This window comes from Trematomus bernacchii, unplaced genomic scaffold (assembly GCF_902827165.1).
Source record: "Trematomus bernacchii unplaced genomic scaffold, fTreBer1.1, whole genome shotgun sequence".
Taxonomy (NCBI): Eukaryota; Metazoa; Chordata; class Actinopteri; order Perciformes; family Nototheniidae; genus Trematomus; species Trematomus bernacchii.
This window is the reverse complement of record NW_022987723.1, coordinates 1,073,685-1,097,491: the sequence shown is the minus strand read 5'-3', so window position 1 is coordinate 1,097,491 and position 23,807 is coordinate 1,073,685. Positions and strand designations below refer to the sequence as shown.

The window sequence follows — 23,807 nt, the reverse complement described above, 5'->3', positions numbered from 1 at the left end:
AGCCTCGTTGTCTCTGGCCCTAGACCCACGATTTATGAGGCCAGAAAAACTGTGAATTAGGACCCGCCGGCCGGTACTAGGCCAAGTGGAAACGCAACCAAAGACAGGCCGCTGACGTCACAGCCCTCTTAAACCGGGCTGCGGGCTGTAGTGGAAACGTGCCATTAATGGCCTACACAGTTGTTATGCTATACCACATTGCCCTTCACTGGATGTATAATGAGCTGCACTAAACTACATTTTAGCATTTAAAATACCTAGCCATTGTTTTTGCAAAATAGTAATAGTAACCCATGTCCATATATTTATTTGTGGGTAGTAGATTTAAACTATAGGGCTATCACTATGGGCAGCAACACTGTAAATATTGACAAATAAATCCAGCAAAATGGCACAAAAAAAAACTGGTAGTGGCCTGGCTGGGTGTATAATTTCCGGCCTGACTTATTGTCTCGGTCCGGCCCTGCCTGTACCTGTTCGCTCTGCCATCGCGTGAAGGGTCTGCTCACAAGCGACCAACAGAAAGGTTAATGTTGTTGTTGTTGTTGCACGTCACCTCACCGCATGTTCCTTGATTAACTACATACATACATCAGGGTTTGCGTCAGCCGGTAATTACCGTTTTTTTAGCTGGTAAAATTGATTAAAAACCGGTAAATTCAAAACCTGCCGGTCAAAATGTCCGGTAATAATTAGGGATGTTCCGATCGATCGGCCGCCGGTCATTATCGGCCGATATTCACTCTTAATAGTTTGATTGGTGCTCTCTATAAAGGCCGATCAGGAGAGCTGGATCTGATCGATATGGACATAAACGCGAGTGAAGTATAACCGGACGCGAGAGAGAGATCAGAGATCAGATCAGCTGCTGAGTCTGACGGAGACACGCAGCTCTGCATGATCACCTGAAGCTCCGCCCACTGTTTAGCGAGCTGCATGAGAAACTGACGGGCTGTCAGGAGAGAGAGGGAGGGAGGAAAAGAGAGGATCCGCTTCTCCCGTGTTATTATCCAAAGTTAATGTAAACTTTTGAATAATGTACTTCATCTACTACAGGTAGTTTGTTTGAATGTAATAATTATGTTCTTTGTTGTTTGTGGAAGCGCATCATTTATTGAAAAATGAATCTGAACTTTTCGATCTGTTACGATTATAAACTGAAGCAATATAAAAATGACTCCCATTAACTGAGTTTTAAACATCAGCACATCCGGTCATAGTCCGGTAATTACCTGCTAACGGAAACTCTGCTACACAATTCTTATTATTATTATTGAAACATGATTGGTAAGTTTCAAATTTGTCCGGTAAAATTAATTCTGTCCGGACATTTGACCGGCAAGAAAAAATCCTAGCGGAAACCCTGACATACATAAATAAAAGCTGCAATCATAAGTCAATAACAAATAACTGGTTAATTATTAGGGATAGTGAGGTAGGCTGAAGATCAGAAGGTTGTGAGTTCAAATCCCGCCAGGAACACCACCACTAGTGTGCCCTTGAGTGCCCACTTAGTCCTTAGTTACAGCAGGGAGAATGTCCCTGTAATTGGTAAGTCGCTTTGGATAAAAGCGTCAGCTAAATGTAATGTAAATGTTCATGTCAAAATGTTTTCAGCGTCTCAAATGGTGGATATTTCCTGCTTTATATCAGATAACAAAATACTTTTAAAGGCATTACCTTTAAATCTGCAAATTAATCGACAATAAAAACAGTTCTTTGCAGCCTGGAACAACTGACTTTGCACATTTTAGTTTAAACAAATGACGGAGAAAGATAGGGTACGCCACGAACAACCAGAGTAGTTCCTTTCATTGAATTATAATAAATGTTTGACTGGAAGATATTCATTAACCCTTTAGGTTCAAGTCAAGTTGTCGTGGATTTGTTATCTGTTAAAGTGAGGGGCATTTTGTTGTTCAAACATGCGTGACTGGTATGTCGTGAATTCCTGTTTCACAATAGCAGAACAACAAACCATGAATGAACGTTATGCAAGAGTTGAGATAATCCCTACTGCTCACATGCGGTATGTAAAGCGTTTTGCCGGCTATTCATTTCAAACATCCAGACAGGCATGAATGAACATTGTAAATACACGGAGAGACTGTAAATCTTATTATTATGAGAGGATTTGTTGCTGGTTGCACTGTGAGAGGAAAATCGTTTTTAAACACTGATTACTTACTTAGATTGGCTCTTTCACAGGGTTTCTAAGTTTATTCAATGTGCATTTAGTGTCTCTCCTTCTCTCTCTGTCTGCTTTCGCTGCTGCAGCCTTAAAAATAATCTGATGGCAACTCAGACTGTCAACGTGTGAAATAAAACTGGGAAAAGGCTTCATATGAAATGACTGAGTGAAACATTTGAGACTAAGAGGCAGTTAGAGAAGACATATCGAGACAGATGAAGTAATGACACACTGGGAGATTATACAGAGATGAAACACAGGAAATGACAACCTGTATGATCTGTACATGATGCACCATTAAAAAAACAACAAACAGGAAATGTAGGCGTCTTTGTAACTCACAAATTCCTACATCATGTCGGAGCAAAAGCTTTGATTCATCTGCACATCTCAACCTAAACTAGACGAAGCCTTGCATACTTACTTATCATGCCTCTGCTGTAGGTTGAATCAAGTGTTACAGAAAGGATCTGGGAGTTGAAACCCATTTTGCATTCAACACAGCACCTGTCGGCTCGAATTAAAATGGCAATAAAGTGACGCCTTTACCGCCGTGGACTAATAATATATGAAATACGTGCCCTTGACAATTCAGAAACATGTAGTTAAGTCCGAAGGCAGACATAAGGACGGGTGATACATCAGCCATGGGTGGTGATCATTCATCTGCTGCTAATTAAATTATATTGTGTGCACTTTACTGAACTCCACCAGCACGAGAGGCTCATTCAACTCGACATCTTCACATAAAGACAGTGTTTTCTTTCATATCTTTCACGCTCTCTTTATTGTAACACTGAATTGGTTTACAGCCAGAGGTGAGATGCCGGAGGGTGAGAATGTGTCATTACTGATATAAAAGGTGTCTGACTGCAACAAGGAACAAATAAGGATGTTTTATCAATTTTTTACACTGCTATGGAAATGTTTGCACTCCCATTTGCACTATGTACATCATATTGTTTAATATATATCCTGCTTACTTGAAGTAAACGGTTATTTTGTGTTTTTTTCATTATTGAGTGTTCTTGCATTTTAATGTGTGAGTTTTTGTATACCTCGGGACTGTGGGACTATTTCGATCTTTCTGTGTGTACAAACATATTCTGAGATTGACAATAAAGTTGACTTTTGATTTAACAAGCACCCGAAAATGTGTATACCATTGACTGCAGAGCTTTATTTAAAGAGGAACCAGAATGTTTTTTACTTCCTGTATAACTATGATGTAAATGTTGATTGCACAATGTGTCGGCTATATAATATATGAAACCACCTGCGTTTAGATTGGTTCCCTAAAAGCCTCACTTTTACGCAACTATCAAAATCAGGTTTATTACCAGGTAGGTTCACACGTACGAGGAATTTGACTAGGTGTCGTGGTGCATACATACAAATAAACACAGATAGCGAACTATATTAAGAAGAATATAATACAAATATAGTAAGATAGCAATAAAATAAATCAGACATTTACATTGAAATAGAATGCAATACATTATAGAATATAAAATATGTGCAGTATGCATTATTGTCAACATTGTGTGCATTAATGTAATGCATGGAGTCTATGATAACGCGGGTCACCGGGTGCAGTCGAATAAAAGTGCTCCTGTCGTTGCAGTGTGTTCTGTATTGTTGGAAGTGGTTAGGCTCCAAGAAATACAAGAGGCATTTCTGTTGTTTTTGGCATGTCAACAATAACAAAACATGCACAATAATACTCCACGTGCACGCTGCATCATGTTTGACTTGGTTTGGGACCTGAGCCAAGAAAACACTCAAAAGGGTGGCACTACAAAAGCTGAGATGCCACACCCTGTTTATTAACCTGATAACGCTACAACAAATCTGTGTTTGAATTGACACGAGGAGAGCTAGTTAGCATTAGCTGTTAGCAGCCAGTGGGCAGCTCAGGCTAGCTTTGCTAAATACAAAATGCCTAACGTGAACAGAACAAGTTTGTGTTGAGGTTCATTATGAATTGTTCAAGCTTTATTCAGTCAAACTTAAAAAGTTATCATGTTGTATGTAATATTGTTCAATGTAATTTTTGGCGATGAAACACAAATAAACAGTTGTTTTCAAAGCAATAGGAAGGGAATTACGACATGCTAACAACTTCTGCGACTTCCTAACACAAGGTCTAAGCAGCTAACTAATGCTTAGATTTTTGTTTTATTAAAGCAAATACTTTAATATAAATACAATCAATTCATTCATAATTTAAATTGTGTGTTTTTAATGCAAATAAATGTCCCTTTTTTTTTTTTGCGTCAAAGGAGTTTGGAAACATAAATGCTGACTCATCAAAGTCAGAACAAAAAGCTTGAAAACTCTGAACTACGTTGAAGACAGATCAACAGGAATCAGCAACATCTCAAACCTCCCCGCTATGAAGCCGACCAGTAACTTAACTCGTGAGTTTTGACCACAATTGGTTTCTCTGGTCCGTCTCTACGAGCAAAACCTCCAAGACAATAATTGCACTTCATCATCATCATCATCTTGCTGCCAGCTTCCATACCAACTGAGACCAAAGAGCCTCGGCCCTGCAACGCTGAACCGCCCGAGGCCGACTGTGGTCGTCTGGTTTAACAAGATTATGATTAAAAAGATTATGATTATGTCACACAGGAGATTAACACACACACACACACACACACACACACACACACACACACACACACACACACACACACACACACACACACACACACACACACACACACACACACACACACACACACACACACACACACACACACACACACACACACACACACACACACACACACCACACACACACACACACACACACACCACACACACACACACACACACACACACACACACACACACACACACACACACACACACACACACACACACACACACACACAGCCATCTGTTATTGCCACAAAGTACTGTACGCTGGAATCTCTGCAGCTCAAAGTCTGATCTTAGCGAAGAGGCGGGGAGGGGGAAGGATGCTTGTGTGTGAACTGCACAAACTGATAAGATTTCTTTTGGAAAAATAGATTTATTTCCTATTCTCCCGAGTACTACCTCTAAGGGATATCATAAGAAAAAAGGGCAAGGCTGTGGAAAGGCATACAAGAGGAGGGTAAAGCAGGGAACAAGCAAAGTGTTTTTTCCTCCTCTCTGTGCAATGGCTGCCTGCCTGTTCGGCTGCAGCTGATGCAAAATGGAGCCTGAGAGAAGAAGAGGAGTTGGTGGTGGTGATGGTGGTGGGGGGTAAATGGGAGGAGGGTGAGGAGGGGGAATGATGGGGGAGAAAAGTGTGACAGCAGCACAGAGGGGGAGAGCAGCAGGAGAGGGAGTGGGGCAGAAAAATACTCATTTGTTCTTCTCTCATCTGTCTGGGCTGCTTCTCTCACCTTGGCCCACATTTTCTGTCTGCCTCACTCCTAATAACGGGGGAGAAAGAGGGAGCACACACGAGACACACACACACACACACACACACAAGACTGAGACACACACACACACAAGACTGACACACACAAGACTGAGACACACACGAGACTGAGACACACACACGAGACACACGAGACTGACACACACACACACACACACACACACAAGACTGAGACACACACACACACAAGACTGACACACACAAGACTGAGACACACACGAGACTGAGACACACACACGAGACACACGAGACTGACACACACACGAGACACACAAGAAACTGAAACACACGAGACTGACACACACACAAGACTGACACACACACAAGACTGACACACACACGAGACTGACACACACACACGAGACTGACACACACACGAGACACACAAGAGACTGAAACACACGAGACTGACACACACACACAAGAGACTGAAACACACGAGACTGACACACACACACAAGACTGACACACACACGAGACTGACACACACACGAGACTGACACACACACACGAGACTGACACACACAAGACTGACACACACAAGAGACTGAAACACACGAGACTGACACACACACACAAGAGACTGACACACACACACAAGAGACTGACACACACACAAGAGACTGACACACACACACACAAGAGACTGACACACACACACAAGAGACTGACACACACAAGAGACTGACACACACACAAGAGACTGACACACACACAAGAGACTGACACACACACAAGCGACTGACACACACACAAGCGACTGACACACACACAAGAGACTGACACACACACACAAGAGACTGACACACACAAGAGACTGACACACACAAGAGACTGACACACACACAAGAGACTGACACACACACACAAGAGACTGACACACACAAGAGACTGACACACACACACCAAGAGACTGACACACACACAAGAGACTGAAACACACACACACAAGAGACTGAAACACACACACAAGAGACTGACACACACACACAAGAGACTGACACACACACACAAGAGACTGAAACACACAAGAGACTGACACACACACAAGAGACTGAAACACACAAGACTGACACACACACAAGAGACTGACACACACAAGAGACTGACACACACACAAGAGACTGACACACACACACAAGAGACTGACACACACACACAAGAGACTGACACACACAAGAGGACTTGACATATACACAAAGAGACTGAACACACACAAGAGGATGATCAACACTACACAAGAGACTGACACACACACCAAGAGGACTGACACACACACAAGAGACTGAACACACCAAGAGACTGGAAACACCAGAGGACTGACAACACACACACAAGAGAATGACAACACAGAGACTGACACACACACACAAGAGACTGACACACACAAGAGACTGACCGACACACAAGAGACTGCCACAACACACAAGAGACTGACACACACACATCACAGAGACTGACACCACACACACAGAGACTGAAACACACACAACACACACACGAGTGAACCCACACAAGGACTGACACATCACACACACCCCACACTTGCGGAGGCCATTACCCCTAACACCCCATTATTACTTCCTAATGATCTTCGCGGCACGTCAAAGCTCTTCACGACGGTAGAAGCCGTCTTATCGTGTCGGCAGATGTCAAAGAGAGATGATTTTAAGTGGAGCAATAATGTACGGGCAGCTGAGGGGAATAATGACGGCCCTCCTGATATAAAGTGATGGGGAGGGAATCAGAAGAAGAGGCTAGAGAGCTGCAACTGGAGCAGATGGTTCATTTAAAACTGTGCTTCAAGGAGAAAGTGAATTTAAATCTCAGCCAAGTGTCAGAAACAAAGACAAGAGAGGAAATGGAAGTAATATAGCAGGCTGGATTCGTAGTGAGACGAGCATTCAGTAATGTGTTGGGATTCATCTCTCCTGCAAATAGCTTTGTGTACTGTGGACTGTTGGAGTGTTTCAGACAACACATCATTACAAATGTGATTAAGCAATTAGAGAGCTTTCAGAAAATGTAATGAACTACATTTTGATAATCGTTTCATCACTTCTAGAGCTTGCTCAAACAGAAAAAGGCATTTTTAGAACACTTATATTGACTTTGGATTGAGTTTTTAATTATTTTTTTGACATTGAATGATATTAGATACAAGATATTAGTCGTCATAATCATCTAAGTAGCAAAAATGCCAGTTATTCGTTGGTTACAGCTTCTCAAATGTGAGTATTTGCTGCTTTTCTTTCTGTTGTTGAGATAGTTAATTGAATATCCTTTGGGTTTTAGATCGCTGATTGGACAAAAACATGGACCGTTGAAAACATCACCTTGGGCTGTACAAGCTTGTAAAAGGACATTTATTAAACCGACTGATTAATAAAGAGAGGAATGAAAATGAAAAGCAATAGAAATAGTTGTAAGCTGCTTGCTCTGTTGAATCTTGAGTGGATTTTGGAAGTTGCTGAGCTGAGGAAAATCAACAGAAAGATAAATAATGCGTGCAGATTAGGGATGTGATAAATCACCGAAACACGCTATCATGATAATATATATATTTTTTTAAGATAGATAGTACTTTATTGATTCCAATTTGGGAAATGCTTGTGTTTCAGCAGCATAAAAAGAAATGGCATTGTACAATAAAAATGTAAAAGACTAGAAATAAACAAGAAAGTAGAAAATATACATGTTGAATTTACAAATTAACAATAACAAAAACTAAATATAAAACTAGTTATTATATATACATAAGTATGTGAGGGATGGAATATGTAAGGGATACAAGGCGGTCATTCTGTGGAAAAGAACACCCGATGCGAAGCGGAGGGATCTTGATGAGCATGAAGGGTGTTCTCCATAATGACCAAGTCGCTGCACATTATCCCGCTTATTACACGGCCACATTCTCAACAAAGTAACGATATGACTCCCAATATTAATTGAAATGCTTTTTATAGATTTAGAAAATGTTTTTATTGATTTAAAAAAATAGTAGGCTATTATTGATTTCAAATGATATACATCCGCTAAGAAAAATAGTCCGTTGTTACCGTTTGAACTGCGTAGCAACGGCAGGAACTGCTTCGATGGCGTTTTTGCGGAGCTTTTTGATTACAGATTTGAAAACATCGTTGCTTGCTTTAAAAGTAGCACAATTCATTATGTCAAACCTTGGGAAGTATCTAGATATCCCTGCCCTAATGCCAAAGTAACTGGCAACTGAATATGTTTTGCCGTTTGATGTCTATGTCTGGACCGTTGCGTAAAAAGGAGGGTTTCTGCCCCGTTACTTCTCCGCTGTTTTCTTGTCCCAGTTTGCTTTTGATGAGTTAACTGTAAGAGTTTTTAAATCAAACATGTGTGCTACCAGCTTTGCAAAGGCAACACTATGTGGGTTGTTTTGGCTGTTTGCTTCAAATTAAATAACTTTAAATGTTGGAAAGCAAGACATTTCAAGATGTTGCCATGTCTCCTCAAAATGCACTTTTTTTTCTAGATATTGAATAATTGATAAGTATTTGTTAGCTACCCTCCTATCCTACACTAACAGTTTGTTAACATCATGAATATGCATTATTCTGTGAGGCATTAAGGTTATATTGTAGGGATTGAAGCAGTGTTTCCGCCAGACCAGAGCTGAGAGGGCGTCCACCCCGAGAGAGCAGTTCACGCGCGTGCTCCACTAGCACCCCCCATCAAGGCTCGCCGGCAGTACACTTTCCGTCACAGGAACACGCTTTGCTGGCGGCGAAAATAATCCCACCAGACTCCTTTGCCCCTCCAACAGAGGGATGTCCTTGTCCTTTTTCCTTTTCGTAATTTCAAGCGATAAAAACTCGATCTTCTCTCTAATTATTAATTTTTTTGGACGCCCTCGGCTCGAGTTCAGGGCGTTCCGAGCTGAATAAGGGCGACAAATGACGGCAAGACGCCCCCCTGGGGAAACGCTGCAAGACACAGTTTTGGGTTTTTTAAATATATCAGAAGCATGTGGGCTACACGAATATACTATTTGTGTTGATTTAAGGACATTTTCTCCTCTTGCTAAATCAATCAATGAAACATATAGCAGTGGTTAGATGATGAATCCCATTTAGTTGAACGGTCATCTTTTTCTAAGCGCTATTAAAGTCCATCGACAGCTGAGAAGATGGTGCTCAATAAACATCCGTCTAACCTTGACTACAAGCGTCAACAGTGTCCAGCAGCTGTAAGCCGAGGGATTGTCTGACTCTGTGTTTTGTTTACATGTGGTGGATAACGCTGGCATGATAATACGCAGTCAGTGGGGAATAAGGAGAGAGGTTTACGGGTAAATAATCTGCTGGAGTGAGACAGTGCAGGCAGGGAAAACCCTTAATCCTCTGCACACTGACCGAAGCAGCAGATGGGGTTCGAGTGATACAAACTAATGATGTCTCAGGGCGGCGCAGTGAGCAAATCTACCGCCACATCTCCACTTGTAGTAGACCTCGATGGGATTCATCTGAAACCCATGGAAACATAGATAGCCTTGTTGCCGCAGTCGCAGTAACTTTAAAGTCATTTTCAGGATCTAAATTACTTTTCAAGACCTCGATTTTTATGCAGAGACGTTTTTTTTTTTACATGGTAAAACATTTCCAGTACCACTTAAAAGCTCCCCTATTATACTGTTTTTCATCAATATATTAAAGGTCTCAGATATATAAAAACATGTCTCTGAAGTGTTTGGCTCCAAACCCCAAACAGATCATTGCAGCATTACCCATAATCCCCTCTGTTTCAGCCCTGTTTCCAAAGTGCTGATTCTCTGTCTGTTACTTTAGATGAAAATAAGGAGCCCCTCCCCACGCCCCTCTGAGAGATATTTGGTTCAAAATAACACAATGGTGCTCTAGGAGGAGATTCAAGTGATAAGGTGGGGGGGGGGTTACCTTGATTGCTGATTGGCTAATGGTTACACAAGACAAAACATCGTTACGACATCATAAAGTGGCCAAAATCTGATCAGCTCATTTTCAGACAGGTTTTTATATAAATGGATCAGGACAAAAAGTGAGCGAATCTTTTCTCCTGAAACTTTCAGAATCTCTTTCCACAGAGGGGACACATGTTGATGTAGAAGAGACATGAAGAAGAGGGGACACATGTTGATGTAGAAGAGACATGAAGAAGAGGGGACACATGTTGATGTAGAAGAGACATGAAGAAGTGGATTTTGCATCCCCTTTAACACATGTTACGCGTACTTCCAGATCTGCGTGTAAGCCCTGTCTAGTAGCTTATTTGCCCAGATGTTTCCCTCATTCTGCGACCACTTACTTCATTCCCACTCTGTATTAGAGCCACAGAATTGACTTGGCACAGGCCAGTAAATCAATATTAAGTAAGGAGTGTGTACAAATAACACTGACCGCCAAGACACACACAACCAATGCTTCAAGCTGTTTGTTTACCGCGACTGTATAAAAGGAAACCTGAAGGATTTGCGGGTCTCGTTTTGTGCCAAATTTAGATCAGGCTGCTATGAGAGCACATAAGTCAAACTCCTCCGAAGCCAAGGTGAGAATGGATTTATCCTGCAGACATGAAACCCTAGAGACTCTATCAGCAGGAGATCAATGTCTACCTCTGAAACTGGAGGCAACTCTTTAATACCCCCAAAATACATCAATAATTTATCATAACGTCAATTTTCCATTCTTACAAGACTCTGAGACTGCACTGCACTTTCTGGGAATACACATACAATGCACATTTCTCATTAAGAATAAAGACTTACATACTGTTAGATTTCTACACTGAGAAATAAATGTCTTAGGAATTGCTGTTGATTCAAATGTTATATAGCCATTAATTGGTCTATTTGATGTATTTAGTGCCATTGTTTTAGTCAATATAACTGTATTTATTTCACTTTATTATCATAGTGTTTTTATTTCTTTCTTGTTGGCAAGATTTTCACCCGGAGAGAGAGCATGCACATGTTGAGAGGAAACTGCATTTTCAAAAAACCACCCGTACGAACAAATGCCAAACTTCCATTGCATCTCATCAAAAGGTGTTAGTCTGTGGAGTAACTGTACTGATGCACTGAGATATTGTACAAGTCCATCTAAACTGAACGTATTATTTAGGAGCCAAATCATTAATGGTTATGAACAGGACCTGTAAAATCCCATTTGTTATTTCTTGTAATTGTAAAAGTAATTTCTTTCTGATTGTTTTGTAAAAACCCTAAGACAAACATATTGCTGATGACGATGACCTAATATTTTATTTATAAGGAAAATGTATGCTAGAGGGGGGAGGACCAGAAAAGTTTTTTTTAAGCTTCTTCTTGCTCCTGTTGAACATGACAGACTATTTGAGAATTTTTTTTTTTTTAGGTATTATAATTGTTTTTGTACCTTGTTATAATTATTATGAGTGAGAAAAAAGAAAAAAGAAAATGATATATATATATATATTATTATTATTGTTGTATGTTTTGTTTCTGACATGTTCAATAAATTGACTAAAAAAAAAAAAAAAATTTGAGTGTTTATATGGTTCTGCTTTACTTAAGAAGCACATCATAAGGAGTTTATCACACTATAATCCAGCTGTATGCTTAGATAAAATAAGATATACTTTATTGATCCCGAATTGGAACATTTTTGCGTTGCAGCAGCTAAAAAAACAAGGCATTGCACATAAGTAGAAACACTAGCAGCCACTTATATATGCCTCACAGGTGACGTTATAGTTCTTAAAACAATAAACACTAATTGCTGTAGACAACAAATTATAACGTGTCGTAAACAATCAGTGTACAGTGTGTAGGATTAATTTAAGTGTTAGGCAACAAATGTTTTATTTACAGTCTCAGTAGTCTTTTCCAAAGCATATTTTACAAAAGCCGACAGTTTAATATGTGGATAATATACAGAGTATGTAGTTCACACAGAGACTTACTGCTCAGACCACCTTAAGCTCTCCCCTGAGATTAATTTGAGTGAAGCCCTGGTGGCAGTTCTGTCCTTTGAGCTCTTTCTGAGTCTTTAATAAAGGTGTTCGAGCCCACAAAGCTCCACTTTGAAGCACTGAAGTTAACAAATAAAACGCTGTCAGTAACACCTCTCAGAGCGAGCCTTCCTCATTGTCCTAACAGCCGGGAAGAAAACAAAACATCCATCTTAAACTAGTTTATAGTAAACAGGGTTTTTTTGTAATTATTGAGTGTTCTTGTACTTTAATGTGTATGGATATATAGTTATGTAAATATGTTGGGGTATAGGTATGTTATATATATTGTATATCCTTTTATTTTATACCTCGGGACTGTGGGAAACAGTATTTCGATCTTTCTGTGTGTACAAACATATTTTGAGATTGACAATAAAGTTGAGTTTTTCTACAATAAATGCCAAAAAACACAATTTTCAATTATTTAAATATGATTTTTTTCAATGAATACTAGCTTTTCAATATGTTCACACCATCTGTTTTCATGTGGAGTAACACATCCAGAAATACCATCACATTTATGAGCTTAATTTAGCCGTGATTTCATTCCTTTATAGACAGAATTGTTGAGTGAAAAAATACTCCTGCCTTCTGCATTTTAATTGGATGACTTTCAAGAGTGGAAATAACAACACAGTCATGTTTCACTTCTTATTCTCCCAGTGAGAGGAAAGATGGAGGTTGCATTCAACTTGAAAAATGTGAAGCAACAATATCACAAAATACATATTTCAGAATAACAGTAATTACGTTGTTTTGTGCTCTTGCATTACGCTATGGTTCACATCCCATTGAGCCATTGTGTTGGGTCGAGATTATGATTCAATATATGCTTTTTTAGAGTTGTCCAGGCAACGGGTGGGGGTGGGTGGGTGGGGGGGTGTGGGGATGGGGATTGTGGGGGTAGAGGGGGGGGGGATATAAAACCGCTGCATTAATTGTACTAGTCCAGAAATAAAATCTTGCCATGATTGTGGTTGAAATACTTGAATAATAATTTTTAGCCCACAAAATAATACAATTGCGTGGTTTTATAGTTCTGTAAAATGTATTTATGTATATATAAAATGTGTTTCAAACAGCTTTTAGGTGCAGGGACAATAGGCGGGGTTCCTGTTTATAAGTTAGTTAAGAGGATAGATACAGAAGGTAAGCTACCGATTTGTTTGTGTAATAATAATCTGTGACTTGTGTTGTATTGAGTCTACTGAAATAAGATCCCTGATATTAAAACGGAACCCTTTGTCTTTTGAAAGAAATTAACACGAAAATTATTTGGGATGCAACAGAGGGACATTTTTAAAAAGGTACGATATCAATCTCAGAGAAAAAGCAATTGTTTACGGCAGGGGTGTCAAACTCAATTTCATGGGAGGCGTGGGGTGCAGTGGGTTGTGCGTTGGTGTTCGGATCAGGGGGTCACAGGTTCAAACCCCACTGCAGTCAGCATGTCGTTGTGTCCCTGGGCAAGACACTTCACCCCAAATTGCTCCTGAGGGGATTTCCCACAGTATTGAGTATGTAAGTCGCTTCGGATAAAAGCGTCTAACAAGTGACATGTAATGTAATGTAATGGCGGGCCACATTAGTATTAAGGTTGCACTCAAAGGGCCAGTGGTAACTATATAAATATAAATATATATATAAAAGAATGCATTATATTACATTATTGCCTCTGAATTGGATTATTATCGGATAGGGTAATAACTTCGTAATTAACTACGTCTGAAAGCAGAAGTCTGGGGCAAAAAATTGCAAGTCTCTTCAGTGCGCATGTCACAAAACGAGAGGCATTGTGGGACATGTAGTTTATGGGCAACGTGCTTCTGTAAAGCGGCATGTAACCGTATAATAAACTTATTATATTCTTTGTAAGCTCTTGCTGGCCACATAAAATTATCATAAAGAATTATCCACTTTCATACGATTGCATTTCTTCAAACTGGTATACGACCCTAGAGTGGGCAGAAAATATCATATTTGAGCACAAATAAATCCATTTAATTTCAGTTAGACTGATACTTTTAACATCTTTTCAGAGATCAGTGTAAAACTACAGTAGTACACACCGCGTGTTCAAGTCTACAAGAGGTCAATCAGCCTCATTTGAGTTTGCAATATTTCACATTTAAAGCAGTACAAGGAACCAAGGGTTAGCTCAAGAAGCTAACGGTTATAATCACACTAAAGAAGCAGCATGTTTTTTTAAATGTAGGCATGTAGTCAATGTGTTTTTACTTGGGAAAGTCAAAGGCTTAGTTTGTCTTTCCATTCTTTACTCTTTATAAGACTAGTACCAGTCTCTGCCAGTTGTTAGTTTAGCTGCGTCAGCAAACACACGTCAGCTGCAGGTAGAGCAGGTTGTTCAGCTGAGAAAACACTGAGCCGTGAAGGAGAACCAGGGAGAAATCACACACACACACACTCACACACTCACACCTACTACACACTACATGACGCACTTGGTATCATTATTGCTCAACCTGACAGCTGAATATCATTAGGCTACCTAAACTAAAACCAACCTACAACTCATCTTTGTCCCTCGTTGAGTGTCGTTATGTTATCTGACTGCCGATTTTTATTCCATATTTCTATTCCATTCCATTCCTATGTAAATACTGTTATATTCTTACTATATTTTTTATTATTTTTTTATATTTTTCTAGTTCTCGATCTGCACCACGACATCAAGTCAAATTCCTCGTACGTGTGAACCTACCTTTGATTCTGATTCTTCTGATTCTCATCATTATGTCAACAATGCTTCACTATGTTATCTGACAACATGCCGTTTTACTTTGCAGACCGCCTTTTCGATCTCTAAGCTACCCAACCTAGATGTATGCTGCATCATTACACCACTAAACCATGCGCAAACCATCAGCTAGCATGCTTTAGCACAGGGGTGTCAAACTCAAGGCCCGGGGGCCAAATCCGGCCCGTGACTTCATTTCATCTGGCCCCACAAGAGCTTGCAAAAAATATGATATGTTTATTAAACGGTTACATGCCGCTTTATAGAAGCACGTCGCCCATAAACTACATGTCCCACAATGCATCTCAAATTTGACTTTTTAGTCCGAATTTGACTTTTTTTCTTCAAAATATTATTTTTTTCTCAGAATTTGACATTTTCTCTCAAAATGTTACTTTTTCCCCCAAAATGTCACGTATTTTTTGATTTTGATTTTTTTTCCAGAATTTGGCTTTTCTTTTCAAATCGTTTTGTGACATTCTCACTGAAGAGACTATAAATTATTTGCCCTAGACTTCTGCTTTCAGACGTAGTTAATTATGAAGTTATTACCCTATCCGATAATAATCCAATGCAGAGGCAATAATGTAATATAATACATTATTTAATAGATATTAAATATTTATATATGTATTTTTATATAGTCTTAACTGGCCCTTTCAGTGCAACCATGATGCTAATGTGGCCCGAGATGAAATTGAGTTTGACACCCCTGCTTTAGCACATACAATTCAACCTCATGCAGTAAGGCAGGAAATCCATCTGTTGTGATATGCGAGTAAACATTTACTTCCCAGCGCTCACCAGCTGATACTGTAACCTTGTTGTCCTTTGTGAGTCTGTTGTATTGAATACAGAAAATCTACGATGATCAAGTTTTCTTTACATGCTGCCACCGTATACTTGAGCACTTTGAAACTATTGTGACCGTTAAAACGTTTGTATGAACAATTAAGGGCTTTGTTCGTCAATTTTCCATTCTTACTCTGAGACTGCACTTTCTGGGAATACAAATACAATTCAAATTTCTCATTAAGAATAAAGACTTACATACTGTTAGATTTCCACACTGAGAAATAAATGTCTTAGGAATTGCTGTTGATTCAAATGTTATATAGCCATTAATTGGTGTATTTAGTGCCATTGTTTTAGTCAATGTAACTAACATTTGACTGTTTATATAGTTCTGCTGTACTTTAGAAGCACATCATAACTATAATCCAGCTGTATGCGTATATAAGATAAGATATACTTTATTGATCCCGAATTGGAACATTTTTGCGTTGCAGCAGCTTAAAAGACAAGGCATTGCCCATAAGTATGTTATTACTTGGATAAAACCGTAACAGTGACAGTCATCTCCTTCCCTTAAATATGCACGTTTCATAATAGATGCAGTGTTTCCCACAGAATTTGATTCTATTTGTGGGGGCACCGCACCCCCCACCCGCCCCCCGGCAAGAAAAGCCAAAGGCCCCTCAACCTATTAGGGTGGCTCACGCATTCACCCCCTCCCCCCCAAATAACAAAATACATGCGAGTTCATGGCTACTGTAGCAGACAACGTTCTTGTTGCTCTGTGTTGCGTTGTTAATGAGCGAGACACACCGGAGTTGAGGATCTGTGGGGTTTATTCTCCCAAAAATATAATTTACAATTTAGGCATTTAGCAGACGCCTTATTCCAAAGCGACTTACAATGACCTATTACAGGGACATTCTCCCTGGAGTAACTGAGGGCTAAGTGCCTTACTCAAGGGCACACTAGTAGTGGTGTTCCAGGCGGGATTTGAACTCGCAACCTTCAGATCATCAGTCCATTAGACCACCAAAATAAAAATGTAAAAAGAAAATGTATGGGAAACACTGAGATGAAAGTTACTTAACGACCAGACGGATGATGGATCGCATCTACACAATCAATATTTAACTGACTGGTGCCTGAGTTTTCTGTGTGAGTGTAATGTCTTTCAAGAAGGAACAGGCGATCACTCTAGAGGCCCTGACACACCAAGCAGTCACCAGAGAACTCGCCGACGCCGACTGTTGCGTCGCCGTGTTCTCCTGCGTCTTGGCCATGTGTCGCACTGGAACACACCGCAAAGACTTCAGCCGAGCACGTACGAACTGCGCATGCGTGAGTGGCAATAACTCTCCTTACCAGCAGGCGGCGGTAGTGTGTATTCGCCATTCAAAAGAGGCAACAACCGGAAGACAGAGAAGAAGAACAGACTGATATAAACAAACAACAAATAGCGTGTGCGTTCCATTTTCACTCTCGTCCATCGGAAACATGTTTCGTGCGGTACTGGAGCTATCAGCCATTGGAGTGTTGCTTGTGGAAGACATTCTCAAGCAACCGTTTCGCTTCTCAAGCACTGATTCGCTAGCTGAACAGCCAATCAGAGTGATCTCTTTGTCCGACTGCCTGTGGCCGACGCACGGCCGATTCAACATGTTGAATCGGCCGTGCGTCGGCCATGAAAGGCCAAATAAGGCGTGTCACGGCCGACGGTGCGGGACACACCAAATTGAGTTTGGGCGACAGGGCACGCTTCGTCGTCCGACTAACGAAAACGGACGATTTCGGCCTGGTGTGTCAGGGCCTTTATGCTGTGTAAGAGGTTGCAACAGAAATACAGTGTGTTTGTTCAGATGTTTGTATCTCACACTGCACTGTAACTTTTATTCATGTATCTTTGCTTTTAAATGAGTGTTTTTAAATGTCATTTCATAATATGTGTATTAATGCCTTTCATTTTTGTAAAGCACTTTGAATTGCCTTGTGTTGAAATGTGCTATATAAATAAACGTGCCTTGCCTTTGTATTGCAAATTAATCTGTAAATTACACTGTGAAACTTTAAAAACAAGAGCTTTGTCAACAATTGATAAGTCCAGCTTTAAAAGTCGCGAATGCTGTAGTTTTTTTAAATAATTGTAATGGTATATAAAGTGTTTTAAAATCATGTTTATATTGTGTTTGTTTGTGCATGTTTATTTTGCCTGCAATGCATCTTCTTTACAAATGTTGTACACATTATTACGGGCTTATAGAAAGGCAGAAAATGCTCAGAAATACTGAAGGGCCTCATCTCAACAGCCTTTAGATTTATGTTGTATTTATTCGTTTATTTGGCAGGGACATTGCGCATTAATGAACACTTAAAACATGAAATATGCCAAGTGTAAAAATACCGGATTTAGCTTTGAGCTACTTTCCATCCGCAGTCCCTCACATTAAGAAAATGAAAATTACAAACATAGCATAGTACAAATACATAAAATGATAACAAGTTAAATCCACTTGACTTTAGGTAATGTAACTCCTTACTTGCCCTGTGTAAAACAAAGTGACAGACAACAGCTCTGACACCAGCTATGCAGCTAATTACATAACAGGAAACCACATCACAATGAAAACCTCAACTCAGCCACGGGTGACAACACTATTTCAGAAAGTGTTACGCAGCTCTCTCTGCATATTAACACGAGCAGGGCTGTCCTGAAGAAGAGAAACCCACAAAGATCGCACTATTGTTTTACATTATCTCACTCATATACTGGAGTCATTTTAGCAAGTAGTAGAAACACATTATACAGCTCAATAAGACCAATATATTAAAAGGGAGATTGCTAGGATTGCAAATGTATGTCAAATCTGCCTTTACAGGGTATATGCAAGAATCCTGAAGTCAAATGTAAGACCTTTTAAGACCCTTTCCATACATTTTAAGACCTCATCGCCACTTTGAGTTTTAACCGGTTACATTGGCGACACACTTTACCTCACATTGACTATATACAGTATTGATTGTCCTTCCTCCTTATCTTCCAACCATTTGGACGCAAACTTGCATTTCCCCATAACGATGTTGTTTAACAACCGGCGTAAACGGGCCTTTGCGCGCTATCAAGCAGTGAGCGTGCGATGTCCTGTTCAGATGACGTCAAATCCAACGGGATGCCATAAATAAACTACACAGAATCACACTACACACCTACGCAATGATTACATTCAGGCAGACTGTAGAATACAACCTCTTTGGACAATTTATATACTTATTGAAAACAAGCTACAAAATGTAATACCTTGGAAAATGCCGTTTAATACTTTTTAATAGCCTTCATTTTCGCTAAATTGATTTATCAACTTTTAATACTTTTTAAGACCCCGCGGACACCCTGCTTTAGAACATTTGATTGAATGCATTTAGTAAATCTGCTTTATTCCATATTTTTCACAACAGAATTATGAAGGAAGTGGACTCATCAATCTGCTTTTCTTAAGTGAGTTTTGTTGTTTTTAGATGCGTTAAATGCTAAATATATTAGACGCTAAAACAAGCTAATGAAGGCCTATTTAATGTTGCTTTGACATGTCTCTCACTGTGGTGCAAAAAGCCAATAATACGACCAGGAAATATTGTTCTTTCTACGGCCAACATCTTGAATCAAAGTTGCCGTGTAATGGGCTTCGACAAATGTCAAACCCCATTACGTAATCTCTTAAGCTGTATCATTATAAGCGTATAGCTCGGACAAAAGCCCTCTACACTTGAGCACCTCCAGCTAAGTCACCACTATACGGCACAATTCATAACACACAGTCCAGGTCTGCTCTTTAATATTGGATTCATCGTCAAACAATACTATTCAACATGTGGAAAGGCCATTTGCTTAACTGCCTGAAAGCAATTACCTTAAAACAAACAACTATTATATATCCATTACCCAACACAGTGTAGCATGTACACTACTAGTATGATACATGATGTGATTCTTAGCCTTTTATTGGCTTATTATGGAAAGAGCCAGGGCAAAGAGCCAAGCTATTTAGCAGGGCGATTATTCACCATTTCTGTTAACCCTCAATGTTGTCGAAAAAGGATTACACAACAATATAGTCTTTACATCAGTCACTTTTTAAAAGGTGTGCAAGAAATGGCACTGCATGTCAACCGGTTTCATCACCTGAGGAAAGTACAGTGTGGTAGATTACCGAACATTCATCAAAGTGGTTATCTTTTCTTCTGGGCTACAAACAGCTTGGTATCTGGTCCAAAGATATATGTATCTACGACAAAACAAAACACAGAGCGATTCTGTTGGGCGTCAGACTAACTATATTACATTCTTGTTAACGTGGATATGTCTAAACCACCTATTTCCAAGCTAAATAACCTTTGTGTTCCTTCAAGTTTCAAGGCTTTTATTGTCATGTGTGCATAGCTACGGTGTAGATATGACGATGAAAATCTTAGGTCACAGGCTCCTCCAACAGTGCAACACAATAAACTGATAAAATAGTGGTGGATGTCTATAATATACCTGTAAGTGTGCTCTGGCATTAAAACATAACATCCTACTTGCATAGAATAAGTGCAAAGGTCACTATGTGTGTGGGAGTAATCAAATGACATACATAAAACTACAAAATATCTGATAATTTGTAATAAAAGAGCACACTAGATATTATCAGTTAACAAAGTTATGTGTAGGTCTACTCTAAGAAGTCATATTTTCCAGTCAAACAGTTGTTAATAAACTCACACCTTCAATTGCGTTTCCACGCTACATTTTGAAAGACATAATAACCCCGAAAATGTGTTTTTTTGGAGAGGAAAATATCTCTTTTTGGCAGGTCACCAAAATAAAAGTTATGTATGGAAAGATTAAACACTGCATGCTCTTAACCTTTTACATAACACTCCCATAAAAACAGGATCTGTTTTAACAATCATGCAAAACAGTAGTTGCGCCCGACTATAGCCATTTGTTCGTGTAAATCACATTAATGTGTGGACTAAATATATAAAAATAAGCAGGCATGAAAACTAAACTCTATATAAGGTTAGGGATATTCTAAATATGTCGTTTAAAAGACAATATGTGTCACTTATAAGAGTAGCTAGCCCTTTCAATTCAACGTCTCTGTGTGTTATGCTGCAAATCAATGAGCAAAAATATAATTATATATGATATTTGCATCAAGTACTCAATATGTCAACTTTTACAGCGTTGCCAAAAGCAGACATGCACATCTGTTATTATTCTATCAATTAAAATGTTCTTAATGAGGAAGAATCATTTGTAAATTACCATTTTTTTCCGGTAATGTTCGGTAAATTAAATGCATGAAGATTGCATATTTTCTGGTGTGTTTGATACAAAGAGGCTTCATTGTTCGTGTGCTTTCAAAATGTGGTTATGGGAATATTTTCCATTCATTTGGACAAATATTCTACCCAAGAAACAATACTCACATTTAAATTCCAGCTTCCATTCACAAAAAAAAGTCAATAGTAACAATAAGATCTCTATAGAGCCATTACAAATTAAATCAATACAACTGTAATTCTAACAATAATGTATTTAATACAAAGAGGCTTCAATGTTTGTGTGCTTTCGAATACGGTTATGGGTCAAATATTCTACCCAACAAACAAAATCACACAATTCCCCGCTTCCATTCACACAAAAAAAGTCAATAGTTCATAATAAGATCTCTAGTTTAGAGCCATTACAAATTAAATCAATACAACTGTAATTCTAACAATCTCAACCATGTATTGCCTAGCTTCTAAGGGATGTATAACATATGGGCTGTGCAGTATGAAGAGGAAACAGTGAGTGAAAATGGAAGATAAGTTGGCAGGCGAGCAGGCTGCAGATTGCAATCCAAGACAATCACATGGCCGACTGTAAACAAAGCGGTTATGCAACAATGTGAGATTCATGCAGACTGCAGGAGGCTCTCTGACCCACTATCGACTATCACTGACTATCCTGCACAGGCTGAGCTGCTCATAGGTCAGAGGAGTGACAGCCAGCACTGAAGCCTGTGTAGAGATGGAGGAGATACTGGAGCCCATCCCCCCTAATGTGACTCATGTTTCCCCGCTCAGTGTTGCCTGCTTCCCGCACAGAAGGGGGCGGAGATGGGGAAAGCAGCGCCATAATAATATTGTTTATCATGCACAGAGTCGATCCTTGCAAACGTATTAAAAAGCATCCACCAGCTGTCAATCATTAACAAAAGCAACACGTTTATTAGCCGTGTCAAAAGTCACCACTACTCCTAAGAAACTTGAAAGGGGTGGCGATGTTGACACAGGGGGAAAAGTAGCTCCTAGGTTCATATATCACATTGTACATGAAACAAAAAAGCCAAACTACCACGGGATGATAACAACAAAGTCAACGTGGAATTTGCATAAATGACAGCAGGGCAATACTGTATCATAATAGGGCTGTGCAAATGGGAGAAGGTGATGCTCTGATTCCTGTCTTGCAAAGAGCAAGAAAACACGTCACACCGCATGGCTCTTTATTTGTTGACAAGACAAACTCAAGAGCCGGATAGAAATTGGAAGCTGGAGCTGCGACAGCCTCTTGCACCCTGTAGCAAGTTGTCTTGGCGACATTTTGTGTGGCTAGCTCACAAAGCTAATGGCTCTGCTAGGCTACAGTGAGAGTGAGGAAGAGAGAGAAAGCACCTCCGTTAGCCGCTAACGACGCCCATCCCCCCATCCAACCAGTCTTCCCTGTCTGTGTCCACCATCTTTAATCTGTGCTCCCTTCCCCACCGCACAAAACACGACAAAAACACAAGACACTCACCTCTAACGAACATCGCCGAATCGATTATCACCTTCCGAAATAATAAATCGATTATCGTTTTAATATAGTGCGTATTTTAATATTGAAAATTGGCCGTGCGAGCGGAACCGCGCCTTGAGAGAAGAGCAGCAATCCTAAACCGCCATCTGGTGGTATTTTCCTCTCGTGATGCAGCGCGAGCGGCGCAGCCTCAGACCGACACGCAGCGCCCCCTCGCGGACACGGAGGGGAGAGGTGGGCGCGCGCCTCGGGGGGCGAGGGAGGGACCGCGAGACCCCGCCAGCACAACACTCACGGGGACGCGCATAAAGCAGAGATAATCAGAGTCAAAATACTTTATTTATCAGAATCAGAATACCTTTATTTGTATCACAGAGGGGACACTTACATTGTTACAGCAGAAAAGAGCCAAAGACAGCTTAATGTTACCTAAGCATGCATACAAAAGTATGAAAGAAGAAATGGTAGCCTAATAAAAAAAGTTACATACACATACACAAATACACATCCTATAACAATACTTAGGATTTAGCAGCCAGCTATATATTGCCCAGTTTTTAACGGCATATGTATATATATATATATATATATATATATTGCACATATTGCACAAAGGTGTGGGTGTGAATTAGGTTTATTAAATAATATAGGATACAAATATTCATATAATCAATGCTGTAAATATCCCATCTACAGGAGACATAAAGGATGTTTGATTCAGATTTGAAAGTCTAAGTAAAAATGTGCAATACAAATACAACAATAATACTTTAATAATTGTATAAGTTCACTGACT

At 39.7% G+C, this 23,807-nt stretch overlaps 1 protein-coding gene across 2 annotated transcripts in view; it reads right to left on the bottom strand.

The window, feature by feature from the left end:
* stag1a (stromal antigen 1a) overlaps window positions 1–23,156 on the bottom strand; it is a 74,479-nt gene extending 51,323 nt beyond the window's left edge. For both annotated transcript variants that reach the window (XM_034144435.1, XM_034144437.1), the window contains exon 1: window positions 23,012–23,156. The gene's annotated coding sequence lies outside the window, so the exon portion shown is untranslated. The remainder of the gene's footprint in view (window positions 1–23,011) is intronic.
* Window positions 23,157–23,807: the final 651 nt, after the last annotated feature.